The 25,753-nt window shown below is 39.4% G+C and overlaps 1 protein-coding gene and 1 pseudogene across 3 annotated transcripts in view; one reads left to right on the forward strand and one right to left on the reverse strand.

Moving 5' to 3' along the window:
• Positions 1-25,753, reverse strand: part of CNNM2 (cyclin and CBS domain divalent metal cation transport mediator 2) — a 147,922-nt gene that overhangs the window by 85,318 nt on the left and 36,851 nt on the right. The gene's annotated exons all lie outside the window — the stretch shown is intronic.
• On the forward strand, positions 945-1,384 carry LOC118882524 (annotated as a pseudogene).

Below are 25,753 nucleotides of genomic sequence, written 5' to 3' on the forward strand. Positions count from 1 at the left end.
CAGCATGAAATGATTATCACAAGATTAGTGAGCATCCACCATCTCATATAGATACAAATTAAAGAAACAGAAAGTTTTTTTCCTTGTGATGAGAATTCTTGATAGTAAATCCTAACAAGTTTCATATGTAACACATAGCAATGCTAATTATATTTATCATGTTGTACATTACATCCCTAGTACTTATTTTTCTGATAACTGGAAGTTTCTACCTTTTGATTGCCCTCATCCCATTCCTCTTCCCTCTCCCTCCCACCTCTGGTAACCACAAATCTGATCTCTTTTTCTATGAATTTGTTTGTTTCTGAAATATAGTTGACCTAGGAACTAACATAGTTTAATATTACACAATAGTGATTTGATAATTCTAGACATTTCAAAAGGATCACCACAATAAATCGTTATGATCTGTCACCATACAAAGATTTACATATATTCCCACACTGTACATTTCAAACCCGTGACTCATTTATTTTGCAACTGGAAGTTTGTACCTGTTAATATCCCTTACCTATTTGTCTCCTCCCCACATCCCCATCCCATCCGGCAAACCGAAATTAAATGTGATTTTCTCCTGTTGATCTGACTCATGTCAATTTAATTCTTAGACCAGCCAGAAGAACCTAGAAGGGTAGAGGAGAGTTTTCTTCCTTCCTGACGGGTCTCAGTCTTGAAAAGACAGAGATCTTGTCTTACTCTCCAACAATAATGCAAATTCTCCATCTAGTTGGAGGATGGGGTAAAAGAAACAAGAAGGTACATTTCTGCAAAGATCTTTAAAGTTCCACATCCTCAAACAACCATTCAAGGCATGCACATTAAGGAAGGGACAAAGACATTTCCTCACACCTCACAAATCAAAAAGTGGGAAGGGTTAGAAAGAGGACCAAGATTACACTAAAGAGGCTTTCGAATCTGCCATCCACAGAGGAACTGCAGCCAAGATGCAGATTATTGTGATGACCATCACTCTGGAGGTTGAACCCTGGGATACAATAGAAAATGTAAAGGCCAAGATCCAGGATAAGAAAGGAATTCCTCCTGATCAGCAAAGACTTCTTTGCTGGCTAGCAACTGCAAGATGGACTTTGCCTACAACATTCAAAGGAGTCCACTCTTCATCTGTGTGGAGACTTCGTGGTGGTGCTAAGAAAAGGAAGAAGTCTTATACCACTCCCAAAAAGAGCAAGCATAAGAGAAAGAAGGCTAAGCTGGCTGTCCTGAAATACCGTAAGGTGGATGAGAATGGTAAAATCAGCCACCTCCGCAGGGAGTGCCCTTCAGATGAATGGGGTGCTGGAGTTTCCACGGCCACCACTTTGACAGACGCTATTGTGGCAAATGTGATCTAATCTATTGTTTCAAGAAACCGGAAGACAAGTAATTGTACACTGATTAACGAAAGACATGAGCTAATAAACTAAAAAAAAAAAATTTACACAAAAGAAACCCAGTATGAAGTTTCGGTGAGGAGTGTTCTAGATTAGGAATTGGGCTTGTTCTCTCCTTACCCTCCTCACTGGCCTTGTGCCCTGTCCACCTGAAAGCCCAATGGACATGAAATGTAAGGGGCTGTGATGACTGCTATTATAAATGACATGGGGGACTTCCCTGGTGGTCCAGGTGTTAAGACTCCACACTTCCACTGAAAGAGACACAGGTTCGATCCCTGGTTAGAGAACTAGGATCCCACGTGCTGCGCAGTGCAGCCAAAAAGTTAAATAAATATATAAATGACACTATTCCTACCATACTAATAACCTTCAATGAGCCAGGAGCCCTAGAGTTCAACGAGTGAAGAGGACATTTTAAAAAACCCAAAGTACCTTTAAGTGTTTCATTTTCTTAGTGTAGTTAGACATGACTCACTTCAGCTAAGAACTCACACAAAACAGGTATTTTTTCTTCCCTGGCACATCAGGTAAGCCTCAATTTTTAAAAATTTAATTTGCTGAAGTAGCCTCAGGAGAAAAAGGCAAGAAAAAAGAAGACCACAACTAAGTTTATAGATAAGGCAAAAGTTACTCACTAAAGGAAGAGTAACTTTCTTCAGGAGCTGTTCAAGATGATTGAAAAGATAACAAAAGGTTCCCCTGCTCATCCGGACATGTTGCCACAAGTTCAGCGACAGTGGTTTGCTTGTCTGTATGGACAGAAGTGACTAAGGGGAGAGGACTTTAAAAATACTCCTGTTTACCTAATGGAACTCGATGTTCAGAATGCTCATCTCATTCCTTTATCCATCTCCTCTCCTGGTTCACTCACCACAAACAAGGGCTGAGATCACTTCCCCGGCAGAAGGAGGGAGGGAAGATACTACTACATACTAATAATTTTTTATTTTTGCTTTTCACCCTGGCACATGTATTTGGCAATGATCTCTGAAAACTTCTAAAAGCATTATAAAACTACAGTAAGGTGAATAATCACCATCAATTAACTCACCAATCCTAATAATGAATGGTCTCCCTTGACGCTCTCCTTAACACTGTTTTTTGTTTTTATTTTATGCCATGCTGCGTGGCATGTGGGATCTTAGTTCCCAGACCAGGGATGGAACCCGCTCCCCCTGCAGTGGAAGCACGGAGTCTTAACCACTGGACCGCCAGGGAAGTCCCTCCTTATCACTGATATCAAAAAATTTTACACCAAATTCAGAAACTCTCAAATCTAGTTTTCATCACATAACACATGTTTAAGGACTTAGAGGGGGAGACCCTTACCATTTCAGGATGTATAAATATATCCTGAAGGTGACTATTTTTGAGCCTCTGGAAATTTTTCAGTCACATGCACACCCCATAACTATCATGTTTTAGTCGTGTCTTCAGCTCAGTTTCAGTCACACTCACCTTACTCAGTCCCATCCGAGCACACCCACGCTGAAGCCTCCCACTGTCATCCCAAGAAGACCCCTCTCTTTTCTATGATTTAGCGCACGTCATACACTGCGATGTTGGGATCCCCTTCCTCAAGGGAAGGTCTCTTACTTCCCCCTCACATCTGGCACGGGTGGGCCTCAATGTTGTGGAACAGTGAATAAGCGTTGTCTCCCCACCCCTGAGACACTGATTCACGTCCATCACTCTTTTCACAAACTTGGCTGAAGATTCACGTTGTCTCTGCAGCCTTCTCTGATAGAGCTGTTCTACACCAACCCTTCTGCTACTACCATCACCATCAAGCAGTCCTTCCTGCAACAGATACTCACTGAGCCTCTATCACAAGCCAGGCACTGCTCTCAGGCTGGAAACGAAGCAATGAACCAAACAGATAGAAATCCCTGCCCACGTGGAGCGTACATTCTAATAGGGGAGAAGGGGGGTGCCCTGGAAATCTCACATTCAATTTGAACTTCATTATAATTTAGTTGTTTTGAGTCTATATCGAGTCAAGTGACTGTCTAGACTCCTGTCGGAGATGTTCTGCAAAGACAGGTACCAACAACTCCTCCTAAACCTGCAGACATAGGACTACTCTTCCTATCAAGAGGTAGACTCTTATTTCCTCTCTACCTGAACCTGAGCTGCCCTGTGACTTGATCAGCAAAGTCATCAGAAGTTACTGCTGTGCCAGTTCTGGGCCTGGGCCCTAAGAGTCCTGACAGCGCCCACTGCCTGGGAAACCAGGTACCATGTAAAGAAGCTCAGCCTATCCTGCCAGAGAGAAGGCCGTGCGGAGAGAAGGCCCCGAGGATGAGAACCGTGGCACTCCGGGTGACAGCCAGCATGAGGCTGCAGACATGTGAGTGAGGCCACCTCAGACCTTCCAGCCACCAAGTGAACGCAGCCCCGTGAGTGAGCCCAACAAACATCACTGGAGCAGAGATCACCACCCGTGATAAATTCCTGAACTTTGCATCATGACCAATAAAATGGTGGTTGTTTTAAGCCACTAAATTTGGAGGGCCGGGAGGGGGAGTTGTTGTTAGGCAGCAACAACTTAGCCTTAACAAGACAGTGCTCTTAACCAGAGCCAGGGGTGGCATTTTCTGCATGTTTCTAAGCCTTCATTACGTCCATTATGGTTAGGCAAAAATGAAACATCCAGTCAAAATCTGACGAGGGAATATTTATAAAACTAAATGGGGGAGGGGATTCTGGGAAGATGCCGCAGCATGAAGCACCAGGAATCTATCTCCCACCTAGACAACAACTGCATTGGTAGAATCTGCCTGATCCAACCATTTTGGAACTTTGAAGGCTTGCAACTTCCACGGGAAGACTTAGATGGTAAATTGTGGTGAATGTCGGTCAATTTTGGCTCTTAGCACAGTTGGAGCTACCCATCCTCCACCCCCAACCCCTGGCAGACAACTGTGCATGTTTTCCTGGAACCACTGCCCACAGCTGTGGGAGCTAGGGTGGGCAAAAAGGACCCTGTCCTCCAAATATCGGCATCTCTGCTCTGAGTGCTGATGGCTGCTTCTGATCACAGAGCGCAGATGAGAAGGTGGGCGGCCACTGTCACTGTGCCTCCCTGACCCTACTGCAGCCCATTCCCTCTGGCTGAAATGACTTCCAGGGGGATTAAAAGGCCAGACCCCTTCTCCCCCTTCATTTTTCACTTTTTCCCCTTTTGGAGCCAGACTTTAAAGACTAGGACATTTAAAAACAACTGCATATATGGAGAAAATTAGGAAGTGACTGTGTACGCCCAGGGAAAGGCTCAGAAAAGACCTGGGAAGACCTTCAGCTTACATCTCAGACTGACCCTCAGCAAAGAGACCGTCTACAACAATCAAAAACAAAAAACAAACAATAAGAAAAACAAGCAAACCCTAGGGAAGGGGGAAATCTGATTTCCAGAGTTACCACATTATTAAATTCAAAAGTCCAGTAAAATAAAATAAATCACAAGGCATACAAAGGAACAGCAAAGTATGGCTCACTCAAAGAAAAAGAAAAATATCAGGACTTCCCTGGTGGTCCAGTGGTAAAGAATCTGCCTTTCAATGCAGGGGACGCAGGTGCGATCCCTGGTCGGGGAACTAAGATCCCACATGCCACGGGGCAACTATGCCCGCGCACCACAACTACTGAGCTCACAGGCCTCAACTAGAGCCCATGTGCCACAAACTACGGAGCCCATGTGCTCTGGAGCCCACGTGCCACAACTAGATTAGAGAAAACCTACATGCCACAATTAGAGAGAAGCCCACGCACCGCAACGAAAGATCCCACGTGCCGCAACGAAAGATCCCACGTGCCGCAACGAAAGATCCCACGTGCCACAACGAAAGATCCGATGCAGCCAAATAAATCAATAAAAGAAAAAAAATCAACAGATGCTGTCTCCGAAAAACATGTAACGGCTGATACACTAGACAAAGACTTCAAAGTAACTGTCCTAAAGACGCCTAACAGACTAAAGGGAGATATGGAAAAAGTCAAGAAAACAATGCGTGAACAAAATGGAAATATCAATAAAGAGATAGAAAACTTAGAAAGAACCAAAAGGAAATTCTGGAGCTGAAGAGTATTGATACATAGCTGAAATGAAAAATTCATTAGAAGGATTCAAAGGCGGATTTCAGCAGACAGAAGACTCAGCGAACCTGAAGATAGGACAATGGAAATTACTGAGTCTGAAGAAAAAAAGGATGGAAGAAAAGCCAATAGAGACTAAGGGACCCATGGGACACGGTTAAGAAGACCAACATAAGCATAGTGGGAGTCACAGAAGGAAAAGAGAGAGAGAAAAGGGCAGAGAGAATATTTGAAGAAATAATGGCTGAAAATGTCCCAAATTTAATGAAATACATGAATATAAACATCCAAGGAGCTCAGTAAACTCCAAGTAAGAAGAACTCAGAGACCCACACCAAGACACATTATAATCAAACTTTCAAAAGACAAAGAGAACCTTGAAAGCACAATAGAAGTGACTCATCACATACAAGGGATCCTCAGTAAGATTATCAGACTTCTTGTCAGAAACTTCAGAGGCCATAAGACAATGGGTCGATATAGTCAAATGCTAGAAGAAAAAAACTATCAAACGAGAATCCTATATCTGGCAAAACTGTTAAGAGTAAGGGAGAAATCAAGACTTTCCCAGATAAACAGAAGTTGAGGGAGTATGTGACCACTGGACCTGCCCTACAAAAAATGCTCAAGGGGGTCCTGCAGGGTGAAATGAAAGGACACTAGACAGTATTTTGAAGCCTACAGAGAAACAGATCTCAGTAAAGGTGAGTACACTGGCAATTGCAGAAGCTAGTATTATTGTAACAGTGGTTTGTAACTACGCTTTTTCTACATGACTTAAGAGACTAATACATTTAAAGAAAAAAAAAAACTATCAGTGTAAAAGCTAGTATTACCATAACTTAGGTTTCTCACTCCAAATCTTGTTTTCTACATAATTTGAGACTAGTGCATTTTAAAGAATCATAACTTTGTTTTTGAGTGTACTATGTATAAAGATGTTAATTATCTGACATCACCAACCAAAAGGGGTGGGGAAAAAAGCTGTAAAGACTCACATTACTAAAATCAGAAATGAAAGTGGGGACATTAGCACCGGTTCTACAGATATAAAAAGGATAGGAATACTGTGAACAATTGGATGCCACAAATCAGATAACTATGAAATGGACAAATTCCTAGAGCCACAAAATCTACCGAGATTAAATCATGAAGAACTAGAAAATCTGACTATTCCTATAATTAATAAGGAGATTGAATCAGTAATCAAAAGTCTTCCAACAAAGAAAAGTCCTGGACCTGATGGCTTGACTGATGAATTCTACCAAACATTTAAAGAACTAACACCAATTCTTCTCTAATTTTTCCAAAAGACTGAAGAGGAGGGGATACTTCCAAACTCATTCTGTGAGGCCAGCATTACCTCAATACCAAATCTGGACAGAGACACAACAAGAAAACTACAGACCAATATCCCTTGTGAACAGTGATGCCAAAACCTTCAACAAAATGCAGCAAACAGAAGTCAGCAGCATATTAAAAGGATTATATACCATGACCAAGTGGGAAATGCAAGGATGGTTCAACAGACTTTAAAAAAAAAATAACACACCATTGTAAGGCAATTATACTTCAATAAAGATGTTTAAAAAAAAAAAAGTAACTTAAAAAAAAAAAAAAGTAATATACCATATCAACAGAATGAAGGAAAAAATTCCACACAATCCCTCAATAGATGCAGAAAAAGAATCTGATAGAATAACACTCTTTTATGATAAGAACACTCAAACTAGGAATAGACAGAAACTACCTCAACATAATAAAAGCCATATGTGAAAAACTCACAAAAAACATCATACCCAATGGTCCAAGACTGAAAGCATTTCCTCTAAGATCAGGACCAAGGCAAGGATACCCACTTTCAGCATTTCTACTCAATACAGTACTGGAAGTTCTACCCAGAGCAATTAGGCTAGAAAAAGAAAGGCAACCAAATTGGAAAGGAAGAAGTAAAATTCTCTATTTGCAGATAATATGATCTTACATGTAAGAAAACTCTAAAGATTCCACACACCAAAAAAACTGTTAAAGCTAACAAATTCCATAAAGTAGCAAAATATAAAGCCAATGCAGAAAAATCAGTTGCATTTCTATATACAAACAATGAACAATTTGAAAAGGAAACTACAAAAACAATTCTGTTCACAAAAACAATCCTATTCACAATAGTATCAAAAAGAATAAGGAATTAATTTAACCACGAAGGAGAAAGATTGTACAATGATAATTACAAGCATTGACAAAAGAAATTAAGGACATAAATAGAAACATCCCATGTTCATTAATTGGAAATCTTAATACTGTTAAGATGTCCATACTACCCAAAGCTACTACAGATTCAATGCGATTCCCACCAAAATCCCAATCATGTTTTTGGCAGAAATAGAAAAAAAAAAAAAAATCCTAAAATTCATATGGAATCTCAAAATGTCCCCAAGTAGCCAAAGCAATCTTAAAAAAGAACAAAACTTGAGGATATACTTCCTGATTTCAAAACTTACCACAAAGCTACAGTAATCAAACCAGTGTGGTATTAGTGGACAGACATATACACCAATGGAATCTACTAGAGAGCTCAGAAATAAACCCTTGCAATATGGACAAATGATTTTTTACAAGGGTGCCAAACCTTCAATGGGGAAAGGATATTCTTTTCAACAAATAGTCCTGGGAAAACTGGATATCCACATGCAAGAGAATGAAGTTGGATCCTTATCTAACACCATATACAAAAATTAACTCAAAAAATGGATCTAGAACCTAAATATAAGCCCTACAAGTATAAAATTCTTAGAAGAAAATATAGGACAAAAGCTTCACAACATTAGATTTGGCAATAATTTCTTAGATATGACACCAGTGGCATAGGAAACAAGAAAAAAAGACAAATAGGACTTCAAGAAAACTAAAAATGATGTACATCAGAAGATAATAATCAACAGAGTAAAAAGGCAACCCACAGTATGGGAGAAAATATTTACAAATAGTTTATCTAATAAAGGAATAGTAACCAGCATATAACTCCCAAAACTCAAACAATAAAACAACCCATTTAAAAATGGGCAAAGAACTTAAATGGACATTTCTCCAAAGAAGATATACAAATGGTCATGAAGTACACAAAAAGATGCACAACATCACTAGTCATTAGGGAAACGCAAATCAAAACTACCATGAGATACCACCTCATACCCATTGGGATGGCTACTATCAAAAAAACAGAAAATGATAAGTGTTGACGAGGATGTGGAACCCTTGTGAACTGTTGGTGGGAATGTAAAATGGTACAGCCACTGTAGAAAACAGTATGGTAGTTCCTCCAAAAATTAAAAATAGAATCACCATATGATCCAGCAATTCTACTTCTGGGTCTATTCTAAAAAAAAAAAACTGAAAGGAGGGTGTGGGGGAACTATCTGTACTCCCATGTTCATAGCGGCATCATTCACAATAGCTAAAACATAGAAGCAACCCATGTGTCCCTGGACTGAAAAACAGATAAACAAAATGTGGTATATACACATAATGGAATATTATTAAGTCTTAAAAGGGAAGGAAATTCTGTAATATGCTGCAACATGGATAAATCTTGAGGACGTTATGCTAATTAAGCCAACCACAAAAAGGCAAAAACTGTCTGATTCCACTTATATGAGGTACTTAGGATAGTCAAAAAACTCATGAAGAAAGAAGGTAGAATGGTGGCTGCCAGGGGCTATGGGTAGGGGGAAATGGGAGTTACTGTTTAATGGGTATAGAGTTGCAGTTTTATAAGATGAAAAGAATTATGGAGATAGAAGAAGGTCATGGTTACACAACAATGTGAATGTATCTAATACCACTGAACTGTGCACTTAAAGATGGGTAAGATGGTAAATTTTATGTGTTTTAACACAATAAAAAAATTTTTTTAAAAACCTAAATGGGATACCTATAAGCATAGAAGAGACCTAGAGTATTTTCTTTCTTGGACAGAGGACTCAAATAATTTTTTGACTGTGTATTCTATTAGTTAAATGTTGGCCACACCTCCTCCAATATACTGTATCTATTTATAACTTATACACAAATATTACTATAGTAATACATTATATACATCATGAAATACCTTCAAAAATAAATTCAAGAATAATAAGTATAAATGTGTTTTTATAAAGCTATTTATGTTTGAATAGACACGTGAGTCCTACTGCATCCTAGTGGTTGGCTGTGCATGCAACTTACCTTGGGGACGACTGCCTTAGAGTAAACCAGTTTCTATGTTATTCTCGAATTCCTCCTTCCTCCTTCCAACTCTCTCCCCTTGGCCTCTGTACTCTAAACTATTCCAGTTTTCTTCCTCTCAATGTTTTCCTTCAGCAGTTCCACTTCCTGCTTCCACCTTTTAAATATGGGCTTTGAGGTATGGCCTTCTGCTCTTCCAAGTACATCCTCCCTTGGCAATTTCATCCTGCTCAGTGACTAACCACTGCCAGAAGTCTTCTCAGCTTGTTCTCTCTCTGCATTAGTCTATAACCACTGAACATTTACACCGGAGTCAAAAATCTCACCACTGGTGTATCATCTAGCCCACCCCACCCACACTGTCAATGCCCACAAAAAAACCTCCAACTGTTTATCTAGCTTCTGCTGAATCACCCCTAGTAAAGTAACTACACATCTAGGAACAATACAGAACATTTTCTAACAGCTCTACTTATTAGAAATTCTACTAATATTAAGCTGAAACTGACTTCCCTGTAACTTCCATATTGGTTCTAGTTTTGGCTTCTGAGGTCTCACTACCCACACTCAAATCTAAATCAAATGCACTATCTTTGTAATCTTTGAGTTTCAGTGGCAAGACATGATGACCTTCTCCAAGTAAAATAGGGCAGGTGAATGTCAAAGCTAATTTGCGCCCTATAAACCAAAACAGGCAATAAATACTACAGGTAAATCAGGGCAAGCACAGAACAATGTCCAGGACTAAGACATAGTCTAGCAGATATAAGAAACTATGGATCTCTAAGCTGATGGATGATACCAAGTCTGAGGTCTCTCTTCAGTTGATGGGGCGTGTTCACTCTCTGTTTAGGGAACTAGGCAAGTCCTCCATGCTCCCAATCCTACTTCTACGACTGTCCCTTGATGACATGTTGTGAACTGAATACACTCTAGCTTAAAAAGCTATTCCGTCTATACTCCAATAAAGATGTTTAAAAAAAAAAAAAAAAAAAAGAAAGCTTTTCCATCAACCTGATCTAGCGATTTAAAAGCAAAACAAAAACATACTCTCTGTTGTAGAATAAGCCGTCAAGGGCTTACTTAAACACTAGGAGCTTCTGGGTACTCATGACTTGGTCATGATGTTGGAAGAGTTGATGGCTAGAAGGAATATGACTAAGAGCAGCCAGTAAGAACCCAAGGAAGAATTTGAAATAGTGCAGGGTGACACGTCTGCCAGGAATATACCTAGAGAATCCCAAAGAGAACACAAATGAGACTGTGGTCTTCTGGTCTGTTTAGGGCCATTCACTTGGAAGCAAGGGACCAGAAAGACTTCCTATATCTAGCTCTGATGATGAGGAACTTGGTAGTAAAAGAAGCTTTGAGAGCTCTAAGGCTTCCCTGGTGGCGCAGTGGTTAAGAATCAGCCTGCCAGTGCAGGGGACACGGGTTTGAGCCCTGGTCCAGGAAGATCCCACATGTCGCAGAGCAACTAAGCCCATGCACCACAACTACTGAGCCTGCACGCTAGAGCCTGCGAGCCACAACTACTGAGCCCGCGTGCCACAACTACTGAAGCCCATGCACCTAGAGCCCGTGCTCTGCAACAAGAGAAGCCACCGCAATGAGAAGCTCACGCACCGCAACAAACAGTAGCCCCCGCTCACCGCAACTAGAGAAAGCCCGCACGCAGCAACGGAGACCCAACGCAGCCAAAAATAAATAAATTAAATAAATAAAATTTTTTTAAAAAGCTTTGAGAGCTCTCAATGATGTTTTAAAAAGACTTGGCTGTATCAGACAAAATATGTAGATACAGAAGAGGAGTCCTAATTAAGTTAAACGTGAGGGTGAGGAGAAGAAAAACATGTTTCAGATAGAAGAAAAAAAAAACTATTCAAATTCTTCTGAGGAAAAAAAGACAAAACAGAGCAATTTAGAATTCTCAAGATCTGCCAAGGTTTCCTGCACAAAGCAAGAATTTTGTCCACTTGCTGCAGAAAAGAAAGATCTTTCTCTTTCATATTTCTTACATGTTAGAAAATATTAGTAAAATTCAGTCTTTCAGTCCTTAACAGCGACTAAAATGTAATCACACACTTATATTTAAGTTATATTCTGAGCTTGGACTGTCAATGAAATATCTTGTTCCAGAGAGAATATTTCCTAAGCTTTTTACACATACTGCTTTAAAATCACTAATCGCATCAAAATTTTTTTCCTGCAAAAACCTTGTACACAGAGAAACTTGAAGCCGTTGCTATAGCTTAAAATATTGGAATTCCCTTAATAGTTACTGGGAACTATGATAATAGAAATTATTTTTATTAGTGTTTCTCTGAATTCTATTCATTTATAACACCTTCTATAGTCATCCTACTCTTCAGCTTTCTTAAAATGGCCATTAAATAGCCTTGGCTATTCCACTAATTGTATAAGCATGAAAGTTTTTTAATCTCTCTGGTCTTCATTCTTTATCCACAAGGTACATTCATTTATTTACTCATTCAACAAATATTTACTGACAACTACTGCCAGCCAACGGCAGTCTCATAAAACTTACAATCCAAGTGCTATATAAAATGAAAAGGCTAGACTAAGATGTTATTGTCCCTTTAAGATCTAAAATTTCATGATATAAAAGATCACCTATATTTACCACTTAATTGGATCAAAAAAGCAGAAGACAGGGACTTCCCTAGTGGTCCAGTGGCGAAGACTCTGCGCTCCCAATGCAGGGGGCCCGTGTTCAATCCCTGGTCAGGGAACTAGATCCCACATGCCGCAACTAAGAGTTTGCATGCCGCAACTAAATATTCCGGATGCCACAACTAAAAAGATCCCGCATGCCGCAACCAAGACCCAGTGCACCCAATAAATATTAAAAAAAAAAAAAAAAAAAAAAAAAAAAAAAAAGGGCAACAACTTGTCATTATTAAGAAATATAAATATTTAGACCACACACAAGCAAGGTCTGCTTCAATCTGGGGAGCAAATTTCTAGCTCTATCACAAGTTTCTGTCCAAACAAAGCCAATGCCTGTAATGACCAAACAATGGGTCACAAATATGTGAATCTCTTTCCAAATTATGAAAAGGCTGAAATGATTAAATAGAACATTATAGATCGGTAATTTAAACCTACATAAGCTCATGTTTAGAAACAGTTTTTTATAGTTAGGTTTTTAGTTCATTTATAGAAGGCTTTCTATAACGTAGGTTAGTTTAATTAATGTTAATTTTTCATTCTTTCAAAACTTCATGCTGCAGAAGTTTACTGAATACAATACCAATCACAAAACTGTACTGCAACTCAGTCACCAAGTTTAAAAACATGTTCTTCAAACACTCGTCTGAAATAACAATGAAAGTACTGTCATCTAATTCAGAACAATAAACATTCATATTTACCAGTAGGAACACTCTTGTTTCCAGCTGCTTACAAGTCATAACTAATACACTGATGAAAACAATTACTAGTATCTGAAGGCCCTAAAGCCACAAACAACATAGTACTAATCAAAGCTTTACAGCCTTGATTACACAGGGGAATGTGGTGAGGCCCAGCAAAAAGCCCAAAGGGAAGCCAGCTTCTCTCTCCTGCAAATTAGTAATGTTTTTCTTCTCTTTTCTGCCAAATCCTTGAAGGAGGAACACACTTAACATACAATTCAATAAAAAGAACCCTAAAAAATATTTCATATTCCTGAGATTTAATCATTCATTTATCTGACATTTACTATACACTTCACTATTGCAGGATCCAGGCTAACCCTATGATAGATATGGTCCCCGTCTTCCCTGAAGGTTAAGGTCTAGTGGGATAGACCAATATGAAACAAATAATCAGTGTGATAAATACTATGAAAGAACAATAACAATGTTAAAAGACTTGGAGGAGAATCTTACATAATATAAAAAGGGAAAGAACAGCCCCCCTGAGAAAGTGACATTTAATCAGACAGCTGAAGGATGTTACTTATCTTAATTTTTTCTCTGCACATTTGCACAGATATTTGTTTTTGGTCAAATAAGTTACATATTAAAAAACATCCCATTTTAGAACTAAGCAGCAGTGTGCTGGAGTGGGCCAGTACTAGCTCATAAGAACTGATTGTTAAATTTTCACAAATTGTACAATTTGTTTATTAAATACAGTCATCCTTGAAATTGGCCATGGTGGGACTATTTATACCATGGGAACTGGCAAATGCTACAAATCAGGGCTTTTCTTTTTGGAAAACCCATTCACCAGCACACCACTGCTTGTAAAACTCTCCTTTTTAATAACTCCTCTTGGCTTCTGCCTCATTCCTGGGACAATCAAGGCAGACAAGGGAGAAAGTAAAATTGTCATACTCCTAGCAAAAGCCCCACATATCAGTGATTTCTCAGGGCAAGCAGAGGTCTCTGCAGTTGCAACCAGAAAGACAGCTACTGACAAATGACCTTTAAATTTCCCTAGTGTTGTAATTTCAGGTTTTGCTTTCAACGTATACTGTTTCCTTGTTTCTTCAAATAGTTGTTTACATTTTAAAACTATAATAAAGCATATGTTGGTAAATCAGAAAAAAAAAAAAAAACCGTCAGCAGGTGTATTTAAAATACAAGAAAAGCACGTAAGCATTTGTTTGCCCTCTGCCATCACCATGTGAAGATCACACCTTAGCTAGACTGCCGGTCCCCAAGGAGGATGAGATACCTGAAACAGAGCTAGGTCACCCCAGTCGTCCCAGCCAAGACCACCCAAGACCAGCTGAAAGCCAGACAACTTCCAAAGTCAGCAGAGGCCCCGAGTCAACCACCCCAGAAATGTGACGAATAATACTTATTGTGAGCAACTGACATTTCTTAGTTATCTGCTATGCAGCATTACTGTGGCAATAGATAACTGATACACAAGATCTTAAAAAATTACTCTTCCTGTATCTTTTCTCTGGAAACTCCTGAAGGGTATGTTCTCCCAAGATAAGTGAGTAAACTAAGAAAGACTCTGAGTTGGGATCCAGAAGTGAAGGATTTAAACATAGGAAAAAATATAAAGAGATTTTTAGGTTAGTTTGTGAAGGTAAGATTCAGAGCAACAGGCTGTACAGTTCTATAGTTCCTGTTGGCAATTCTAGGACAGATGCCTCCAAAACAACCTAAAGAACTGATATATAACCCCATGTGTTTTAGAATTCTGGCAACGAGTATGAGCTAATAAGCTAGTGATGTGAAGAAGAGTAAGCAAACAAAAAAATAAGAATTATGGAAAATTCCAGGGAAAAAACTATAAGATGTGATAATACATTATCTGGCTCACAGTGAACAATTTTCACATGTTCATAATAATGTACACACTAAACATGTTAGTTTGATATGAGAAGTTAGGGAATGCTTCCCTGAGAAAGTGGCATCTGAAGATAACTGAAAGCATGTCTTTAAATTTTGGATAATTATACTGAGAGGATAGCGAGAAAGATGTTTGTGTATTAGAGAGAAGAAGGAAGTTTAGGAAAAGCAGATCCTTATCTTCCAGTGTAGGAAGCCCTTAAATAAGATCTAAAACTGAAATTTAAAAAAAAAAAAGCAATTTAACCACAAATTTTTAAAATATCAAATTTAACAGCATAAGAAACAGCTAAGCATTGAAAGTACTCAACTTTTGGGACTCCCTGGTGGCGCAGTGGTTAAGAATCCGCCTCCCAATGCAGAGGACACGGGTTCGAGCCCTGGTCTGGGAAGATCCCACATGCTGCGGAGCAACTAACCCCATGCGCCACAACTACTGAGCCTGTGCTCTGGAGCCTGTGCTCCGCAACAAGAGAAGCCACCAAAATGAGAAGCCCGTGCACTGCAAGGAAGAGTTGCCCCCACTCGCCGCAACTAGAGAAAGCCCACGTGCAGCAACAAAGACCCAACGCAGCCAAAAATAAATAAAATAAAAACTAATTTTTTTTTAAATGCTGTGAGTTCAGAACACAATGATTAAAAAAATTTTTATTTAAAAAAAAAAGTTGAAAGTAGTCAACTTTGGGGAGTGGGAACTGGGAGGAGACAGAGGGCTGCAATTTTTAATCGTAAGCCCAGTCTCTTTTAAAGCTCTTATATTAATAAAAATTAAATTTTTTAATCAATTTTTAACCTCATTTGCCTTACTTCCATTCTCCCCAAATTTCTATTTCTAGACACCTTATGTCTATTACAACTAGAACTATTTCCTGAATTCATTTATTCATTCAACTATTTATTGGACAGCTACTAATGTCCACTGTTTTTGATAAGCAATTAACAAAAAACTAAGTCTCTAGTGGGGACACACATAAAATTTTAGATATATTAAACATATAGATAGGGACTTCCCTTGTGGTCCAGTGGTTAAGACTTTGCCTTCCAATGCAGGGGTTGTGGGTTCAATCCCCAGTTGGGGAGCTAAGATCCCAAATGCCTCGTGGCCAAAAAAATCAAAAAACATACAACAGAAGCAATATTGTAACAAATTCAATAAAGATTTTAAAAATGGTCCACATCAAAAAATATATAAATATAGATAGGCCAGGAAGTGGTAAGAAGAAAAGTAATGCAAAATAAACAAATGGGTAGGAAGGGCTATTTATATACGTTGGTGGTATTTAAGCAGACATCTGAAGTTAATAAGGGAGCAGGCCATGCAGATGTGTCAGAAGGACGAAGGAGGTGGAGAGAGTAGCTAATGCAAAGGCCCTAAGATGTAACTGTGCTTAGCATGTTCAAAGACAAGTTGGTAAACCAGCTATATAGGGCCTTATGTGCCATTGTAAGTACTTTAGCTATTATTCTGAGTGAGCTAATAAACCATTGATGGGTTTTCAAATGAGGAGTAATAGGAATTAACTTTTATTTTTTAAAAGATCACTTGCTGATGTACAATCACTAGCAAAAAAATTGGCGACATATACTAAGGCCGAGGCTAGTACATATTGAACCGGAAATCCCACTCCTGGGTATACACCCAACATAAATATATACATATATTTCCCCAAAGCCATGTACTAGAACATTCATAGCAGCGTGATTCATAATAGCCAAACACTGGGAACTACCTGAATGCCCATCAACAGTAGAATGGATAAACTGTGGTATATTAACACAATGGAATAGTTCACAGCAATGAAGAAACCAAATTTCATGCACCCTCGTGGATGACTCTCACACACATAATGTTGCCTAAAAGAAGCCAGACTCAAAAATTACACATCGGGGGCTTCCCTGGTGGCGCAGTGGTTGAGAATCTGCCTGCTAATGCAGGGGACACGGGTTCGAGCCCTGGTCTGGGAAGATCCCACATGCCGCGGAGCGGCTGGGCCCGTGAGCCACAACTACTGAGCCTGCGCGTCTGGAGCCTGTGCCCCGCAACGGGAGGGGCCGCGATAGTGAGAGGCCCGCGCACCGCGATGAAGAGCGGTCCCCGCACCGCGACGAAGAATGGCCCCCACTTGCCGCAACTAGAGAAAGCCCTCGCACGAACCGAAGACCCAGCACAGCCAAAAATAATAAATAAATAAATAAATAAATAAAAAATAAAATAAATAAATAAATAAATAAATAAAAATAAAAAATAAAAAAAAAAAAAAATTACACATCGTATGATGTCATTTACATAAACAACAGACAAGACTAACCTATGCTCTTAGAAGTCAAGACAGTGGTCATCCTTGGGGGATCAGTGACTGCAAGGGAACGTGAGGAGCTGCTGGTCACGTGCTGCTTCTTGCTCTGGGTGCTGGACTTAGAGGTGTGATCAGCTTGTGAAAACTCACTGCAAACCCATAATGTGCGCACTTTTCTGTGTGTATATAAATGTCAGTAAAGTTCTTTTTAAAAGATGAATCCGACTGCTGTGTGGAAATTCTAAGGAGGCAAAGAAGAAATAACAGGGAGAGCAGTTAGGAAGCTAGGGTAATGCTCCAGTATAAGATGATAGTGGCTCAGGTGGGAGAGGTAGAGATGGTGTCGAGTGGCCACGTCCTGGAATACTCTGAAGCTTAAGTCAACATGATTTCCTGACAGACTCTACCGAACAGTGAAACCAACAAGGACAACACTAAGATTTTTTACCTTGACAACTGGAAAATAGAAGTGTCTTAACTGAAGTGGAGAAGACTACAGAAAGTATAGATTTGAAGAGCATGGGGGGGGGGGGTGTCTATTTGTGAGTATCTTATTTTTGTGAAGGGTCCAAGTAGAGCTGTTAAATCTGTAATTGGATGTATAAATGTATAAATCTAGAGATCAAGAAAATCTGGGCCGGAAAATAAATTTGGGAGTTGTTAGTACAAGCACATAGTTTTAAAACCAAGGGACTGCCCACCTCGGCCAAGTGATCAAGGTTAACATCAACACTCAGTATAAGTCATGTTGACGGTATGTACCCTTGATATGAAGTGATGATATGAGGTGATGAGTGACACTTTGTGGCTTCCTCCCCAAACCCTCAACTGCCAACAAACCCTTCTACAAAATACCTGACCAGTACTCCTTAAAATTGTCAAGATCCTCAAAAACAAGGAAAATGTGAGACACTGAGAACTGGGGATTCTGTCTATTAGCTTCATTCCTCCCATCACCTATTTTCTCACTTCTTCCTTCTTACCTTCACACTGCCTCTGACCTTGCTTCCACTCAGTTGCTCCCTCTAGGGCAGTACTGTCCAACAGAAGTTTAAATGAGGATGAAAAGAAATATTCTATACCTGGGCTGACTAATACAGTAGCCCCAAGGCACATGTGGCTACTGAGCACTTGCCATGTGTCTACTGTGACTGAGGAACTGAATTTTTAGTTTTATGTAATTTTAATTAATTTAAATAGGCACACATGGCTACTGGTTACTGTTTGGACAGCACAGATCTGAGTTCAGGGTCTCTTATTTCATCCTTTCTTTTCCTGACCCTTTATAAGCCATGATACTTCTGACTCTCCATGATTATCTTGGCCCTAGAACCACTTTAAACAACATCTGGGGCTTCCCTGGTGGCGCAGTGGTTGAGAATCTGCCTGCTAATGCAGGGGACACGGGTTCGAGCCCTGGTCTGGGAAGATCCCACATGCCGCGGAGCAGCTGGGCCCGTGAGCCACAATTACTGAGCCTGCGTGTCTGGAGCCTGTGCTCCGCAACAAGAGAGGCCGCAATAGTGAGAGGCCCGCGCACCGCGATGAAGAGTGGCCCCCACTTGCCACAACTAGAGAAAGCCCTCGCACAGAAACGAAGACCCAACATAGCCATAAATTAAAAATAAATAAATAAATAAATAAATAAACAAACAACATCTGGGAGGTCCAAGAGGGAGGCGATATGTGTATACATGCAGCTGATTCACTTTGTTGTACAGCAGAAACTAACAACATTGTAAAGCAATTATACTCCAATAAAAAAAAACATCTGGGGTAAAATAAGTCATGGGAATGTAATATACAGCATAGGGAATATAGTCAGTAATAGTGTAATAACTTTGTATGGTGACAGACAATAACTAGACTTATCCTGGTGATTATTTTGTAATGTATAAAAATATCAAATCAAAAAATATATCAAATCACTATGTTGTACACCTGAAACTAATAAGTCAATTATACTTCAATTAAAAAAATAAAAAAATAAACAACGTCTGAAGTCAGACTGCACTTGGCCTTGGTTACTATCTCTCTGTACCTACACAGTAAAACTGGAAAAGGACATAAGCCTCCTGGTCCAAACGACCTCCCTCACTAATCTGCCTGTTAACTTAGGCCTCAAAGATCACTAAGAGATTGATGCCTGTGAATTCAAGGAGAGATTTCTCAAACGTGAATTTTTTTTTTTTAAACAAGGAAAGAAGATTCCAAGTGTTCAATATAAACTAGATATTAAAAAAACTCATTACAAATATAAAAAATAAAAATATCCAAATTAATGATATAAACTTAGTGAGATAAGGAATGTCCTCCTAAAACTAAACCACTATTCACAATGTGAATATGGTACCAGCTTACACAGCACATAGTCCTGCCACTTTCCTCTAGTCAAACAATTGTAAAATCCTCATTTGTACAGTGTGTCTTTACAGCCATTAGGCAGGAAGACAGCATTCCATTAAGACCTTTTCTCATTAACACACAATAATCATGGCAGTATAATCTGGTACAGACCCAAAATGAAGTGCCAGGGCTCAATGATAATGTGATCGTCCAGAAGATCCACATTACATTTATGTTAATTTTGAAAGATTATTGAAATAAACACAATTTTTTTTTTTTTTTTTTTTTTTACAGACAACAAGGATCCTGAGAGTAAGTTCCCAAACCATCAGAGAACTCTAGCTTGAGAATCAAACTATTCCCAGTTGAAAATAGCCATGAGAGAGTAACTAATAAGAACTTATTATAATTTAGCTATCAGATGCTTTCCACCCTGTAGTCAGATGAGAATAGCTCTTCAGAAAATTATTTGCACAGGGGTCAATGTCTTTTTAAAATCTTATTAGGGAGAGAATAATACAATGAGCCTCCCTGTACCCAACACCCCACGTGACCAATTATCAGCCTGCAAAGGTTAAGTTTTAATGGCCAAGACAAGTTGCATGATGAGGATACCAGCGACATCTCAGTGAAGTGCCAAGACAAGTAAGCAGCACAATGAAAGAAAAGGTAAACGGGCTCCTATTTATTCGGTCAACAAACATTTCTCAAAGCTTCCCATACATCCAACCAACCCTTAGAGTCCAAAGACACAAGCGTGGTCCCTGTCTTCTTGAAGCTTTCAGTCTAGGGGGTTTGAAAACCACCAACCAATTACAAAGTAGTGTAAAACATGTTATAACAGGCTAAGTAAAGTACCAGGTGAGCACCTAACCCAGACTCGAAGGCTGGGGGAAGGGTAAAACAGGAAGGATGAGGAGGAATTTGCTGAGGGCAGCAATTCTGTGTCACTCTTTACTACATTCTTCTTTCACTAGTCATAAGATTCCATGCACTGCGCTTTTTCTCCTTTTAAATCCACTATCCCTCCAAAGAGCTTGTGAACTTGAAAGAAAATTAGCATAAGGAGGTATGTTTTAGTCTATTTGGGGCTGAGACTGCTTCAAGATCTTTCAACTTCTAAACCCTTCGGTCTGCTCAATGAGCTCATACTCACCAAATGTTATTTTCATTAATCATCCAAATTTCTCTCCCCTTCTCTTAAGAATGTCGAGGTTTCTCAGCTGAAAGGACCCAGTAAGGTTCTTTCCCAAGAAGGGAGCAGAATTTCACTTCAGGCTGGAAGTGGCTCACAGAACCGAGAGAGGCGTTTACCACAAGGAGATCCCCTTCTCCCCTATGGTGAGGCCATGTTTCAAACTGCTGACTTCATTGTAATTGTGATTCCCAGAGCTGTCGCCAAACTCCAGAGGAGCCAAATATAGCCCACCTAAATTTCCCTCAATTTTAACTGGCTATGCTTCTATTACTCTGCAACCCTAAACTACTGCCTAACATTCATTACAAGATCATTTACCAAAGAATTTTACAACTGGAAGGAGTCCTTAGAGATCAATTATTGCCGTGGTTTGCAGATTGTTCCAGAGAAGTGCTTCACAGGCCCTGCTGACACAGACACTCAAATTTTAATGTGAAGAATTCACTCATTCAGTTTTACGAAGACCTTGGCATAAAGCTCCTCCTGCCTCCTCAATGCACATATACTTGCAGGTTCTTATAATTGTGTCAGTGATGAGAAAAGGCTGTAACTCTGTGGAGGCCCTTTTTAAAGATTCCAGCCCACACAATCCACTTAGGTAAACCTGCTATCCATTCATTCATTGACACTGAACTGAGCAGAGCGGCAAAGAAAGGTGAAGTGCATCTGCAGGTTCATGCTCTCTAAAGGCATTACTATCAGTTGCAAAATAATCAATGAACTTGATAACCTTATGATGTCATGATAGCCTATTAAAATCTGAGTATGATAAACTTTGGATGTTTATTGTCTTTTCAATTTATAATGAGGAAAAGTGAGCAGCTGTTAGCAATTTGACTTAAATTCCCCTAAAACATGACTGCCAAGTGTTTGGTTGACCAACGCCCTCACACCTCTAGCAACAGAAATTTATCTTCCACTCAATCGTTAGACAGCTTTCACTGATTATTCCTTAAATTGAGCTATGTCTTTCTTCCCGTAGCTTCCATCCATTGGCCTTAGTTCTATCCCCTGGAAGCACAAGGTACAAACCCTCTTCCTTTACAAGTGTTTGATTGTGGCCTCCCCCATGCCCCAAGTTCTCTCATCTCCGAACCAAATATTCTTTCAATCATTCTTCTGTATGTGGCTTGCAGTCCCTTCGCCATCTTGTCTACCACCTCCAAACACATTCCAGAATGGACCTGGACTCAATAGTTGTATCCACTCTAGTACAGAATAAAATACAATTATCATCTCCCCCAATTCTAGATGTTCCTTTTTTAATAATGCACCTGAGGTTGACTTTTTTGTTGCCACACCTCACTACTGACTAGCACTCAGCTGTTGACCGATGCCCCAAAGTGCTACTATCATCCACGTATCCTTCAACATCTTCCTGTGCTTACTTTTTTTTAAAAATACATTTATTTTATTTATTTTTGACTGCATTGGGTCTTCGTTGCTGCATGCGGGCTTTCTCTAGTTGCAGCGAGCGGGGGCTACTCTTCCTTGTGGCTCACGGGCTTCTCACTGAGGTGGCTTCTCTTGTTGCAGAGCATGGGCTCTAGGTGTGCAGGCTTCAGTAGTTGTGGCACGTGGGCTCAGTAGTTGTGGCACATGGGCTCAGTTGCTCTGCAGCATGTGGGATCTTCCCGGACCAGGGCTCGAACCCGTGTCCTCTGCATTGGCAGGCGGATTCTTAACCACTGCACCACCAGGGAAGCCCCCTCCTGTGCTTACTTATACAATTGGCTTTATGGGCCAAAAATAGTTAAATTTCATCTGATTTTAACCACTCCATCAACTTATTTTGACAAAAACATGACAATTCCAGTTTGGACATGTACATGTCCTCTAGATCTTAGATCTGATTTTTGTGCTTTTCTCTCTCCCTTTCCATTCAAAGTAAAGGCCTGATCAGATGACCTAGCTTCAGGCTCACACATACTAACCTAAACGTCCCTTCCAACCCCTCCATTTCAAGCCAAAAAGAAATCATTTCAAACATGTTCACCTGGAATTCAGCTCGTCTTCAAAACCGCAATCAGCAAGAGGAAAAGGCGAGGAAATGGTATTACCTGGTTCCTTCCATGTCTAACTGCAACGCTCCTAAAGAGTTTCCCCAGGAGTTCCCTGGTGGCCTAGTGGTTAGGATCCCGGGTTTTCACAGCCATGGCCCAGGTTCAATCCCTAGTCAGGGAACCGAGATCCTGCAAACCACATAGTGGTGCGGCCAAAAAAATTAATAAAATTTTTGAAAATAAAATTTAAAAGTTTCCTCATTTTTTTTCACTAGTTATCTTTCACCCCCAATAATGTATCAGCAACAACTGCATGAAGGACATGGGTGACAGAGAAGCTGAGCTGTAAAGGATGCGTAGAATTTTAAAACGCAGCAATTTTGGAAGACTGGAGGGAGCAATTCCACGTAAGGATTCAATAAGTAAGTATACAGAGGATGAAAAAATAGTACATATGAAAGATACTGTTCGCTTAGTGACTAAAAACTGGGGTACACAGAGAAGAGTAAAAGAACTAATATTTCATTCAAAAGGTCTAAAATGCCACACTAAGAAGGCTAGACTTTGCTAGAGTTGTTTGCCATTGAAAGTTACTGCATAAAGTAGTGATTTAATCAGAATCACAGTTTGAGCAGATTGATCTGAAAGCAGTGTATAAAACTAATTAGAGGGAAAGAAATACTAGAGAACAGACCACTCGGGAACATGAAGACCAGTAGAGAAAAAAATTGTACTGATGTACGATAGATTCAAAAGTGAAAATAGAAAATTATCCATATTCCATTGAATCTAAGATGATTTTAAAATGAACCATTACTTAATGTACAACTAAAAAAATGTTGCCAAGTAAACTGACATGTTATCCTCCCATTTTCATAGATGTTAAAATGTGGGAAAAAAATGTACATTTACAATGAAATATAGCCTACAGTTTTGGATTTAACACAATTGGCTCGAGATCAAGAAACTTGCTTATTTTCAGGATATAATATACGGCAGTTTTTCTTTTTATCAAGCACGTGAAGTCTCTCCTTACTAAATCTCCAGACCTGTCACAGGAATTCAACGGATTTAGGTGAAAGTAACCAACCAGCACCACTCCCTTCATTCTCTCTAAGAAAAGACGTCTGCTTTACATACAGTGATTTTTAACCAGGGTTTGACATCAATCATGAGGCAGCTTCTTCCTCTCCCTTCAAAACAAAACAAAACACAGAATTGTACCCCACACCTGATCTACCAAGTAAGAATATCTTAGTAGGAAATCACAGCATGTGTACTGGAAAAACTCCCCTAAGTTATTCTGCTGCTCCTCTGTTTAGGAGCTACTAAATTAAAAGATAGTTACACTTAAAATATTCAAGCATGTAAACTCTTTCTAAGCTTAACTCCAAACCTAAAAGTGATAAATGGTTGGCAAATTTGACAACATAAAAATATAAAACTTCTGTAAGGAAAAACTCCACCATAGCAACTAAGCCCGCGCGTCACAACCACTGAGCCTGCGCTCTAGAGTCCGCAAGCCACAACTACTGAGCCTGTGTGCCACAACTACTGAAGCCTACGCACCTAGAGCCCGTGCTCCACAACAAAGAGAAGCCACCGCAATGAGAAGCACGTGCACCACGAGGAAGAGTAGCCCCGCTTGCCACAACTAGCGAAAGCCCACACACAGCAACGAAGACCCAGTGCAGCCAAAAATAAATAAATAAATAGATTTTTTAAAAAAAACAAAAACCCACCCTAAAGAAAAATAAGTTGTGAGAAAATACTTGCAGATTGAGTTAATGCCAAAATATATAAAGACCTCCTATTAATTAGAAAAAACAACCCAAAAGAAAAATAAGCAAAGCAATAGGCAATTCGAAGTACAAATGGCTAATAAATACAAGAAAAAATGTTCAGTTTCACTAAAGAAGTGCAAATTGTAACAATGAGCTATTTTTCACTTATCAAATAGGCAAAAATGTTAAAAGATGAATAACAGCCAGTGCTTGGTAAGGCTACCTGAAGCATATGGGCATTATCTATAAAAGAATCAAAAATTCATCAATGGTTAAGTAAATTATAGTAGAATCATACAAAGCTCTGCAGTTGCTAAAATAAATTAGGCAAATCTGTATGCATGTGGAAAAAATGGCCACCCTAGACTGTGCCAAGTTAAAAAAAAAAAAACACTTTGATGTTAAAACAATATGTATACTATAATTTCATTTTTGTAAAAACCACAAAATCCAACTGGGTATGTTTATATCCATACAGAAAAAGGTCTAAAAGTAAACAGACCTAATTCTTAACAGTAATGACCAATAAGAAAGAGTAAGGTGAGGGGGTGGGTGATAGACTTAACTCTTACTTTATATATTGTACTTCTCTATTGTTTCAATTTTTACAATAAGCGATGTTTTAAAATTTCCCAATTAATGAAAAAGTATCAGCTGCACATCATCACTTTCCAAACTTAATACAGTAACATGATACCTTCATCTACAGAAGTTCCTGTCCCTTCCCCCTTTGTTTTCTGGATGCTTTTTCTAACTTAACCCTTCTAACTAGAGCCACCTGCCAGGAAAGAGCTCATTAACAAATGAGTCTTTCAATATTTCAGTCTCTTTTCCCTTCCAGGGCAACAGTCCGCAAATGGACTTGGGTTTTTCAGTAACAAACTGCAGAACCAACACAAGAACTGAACAAGAAGGACAGTCAGTAGTAAAATCTTTTCTGAGACCAAGCAAGAGATGGAACAGGTGAGCGAGAAGTTGGCAAACATCTTCTGTAAGGACCAGAGAGTAAATATCTTAGGCTTTACAGGCCATAGTTTCTCTGTCATCACAACTTAACTCTTGCCATTGTAGTACCAAAGCAATCAGAGATCATA

This window comes from Balaenoptera musculus, chromosome 16 (genome assembly GCF_009873245.2).
Source record: "Balaenoptera musculus isolate JJ_BM4_2016_0621 chromosome 16, mBalMus1.pri.v3, whole genome shotgun sequence".
NCBI classification, from domain to species: Eukaryota; Metazoa; Chordata; class Mammalia; order Artiodactyla; family Balaenopteridae; genus Balaenoptera; species Balaenoptera musculus.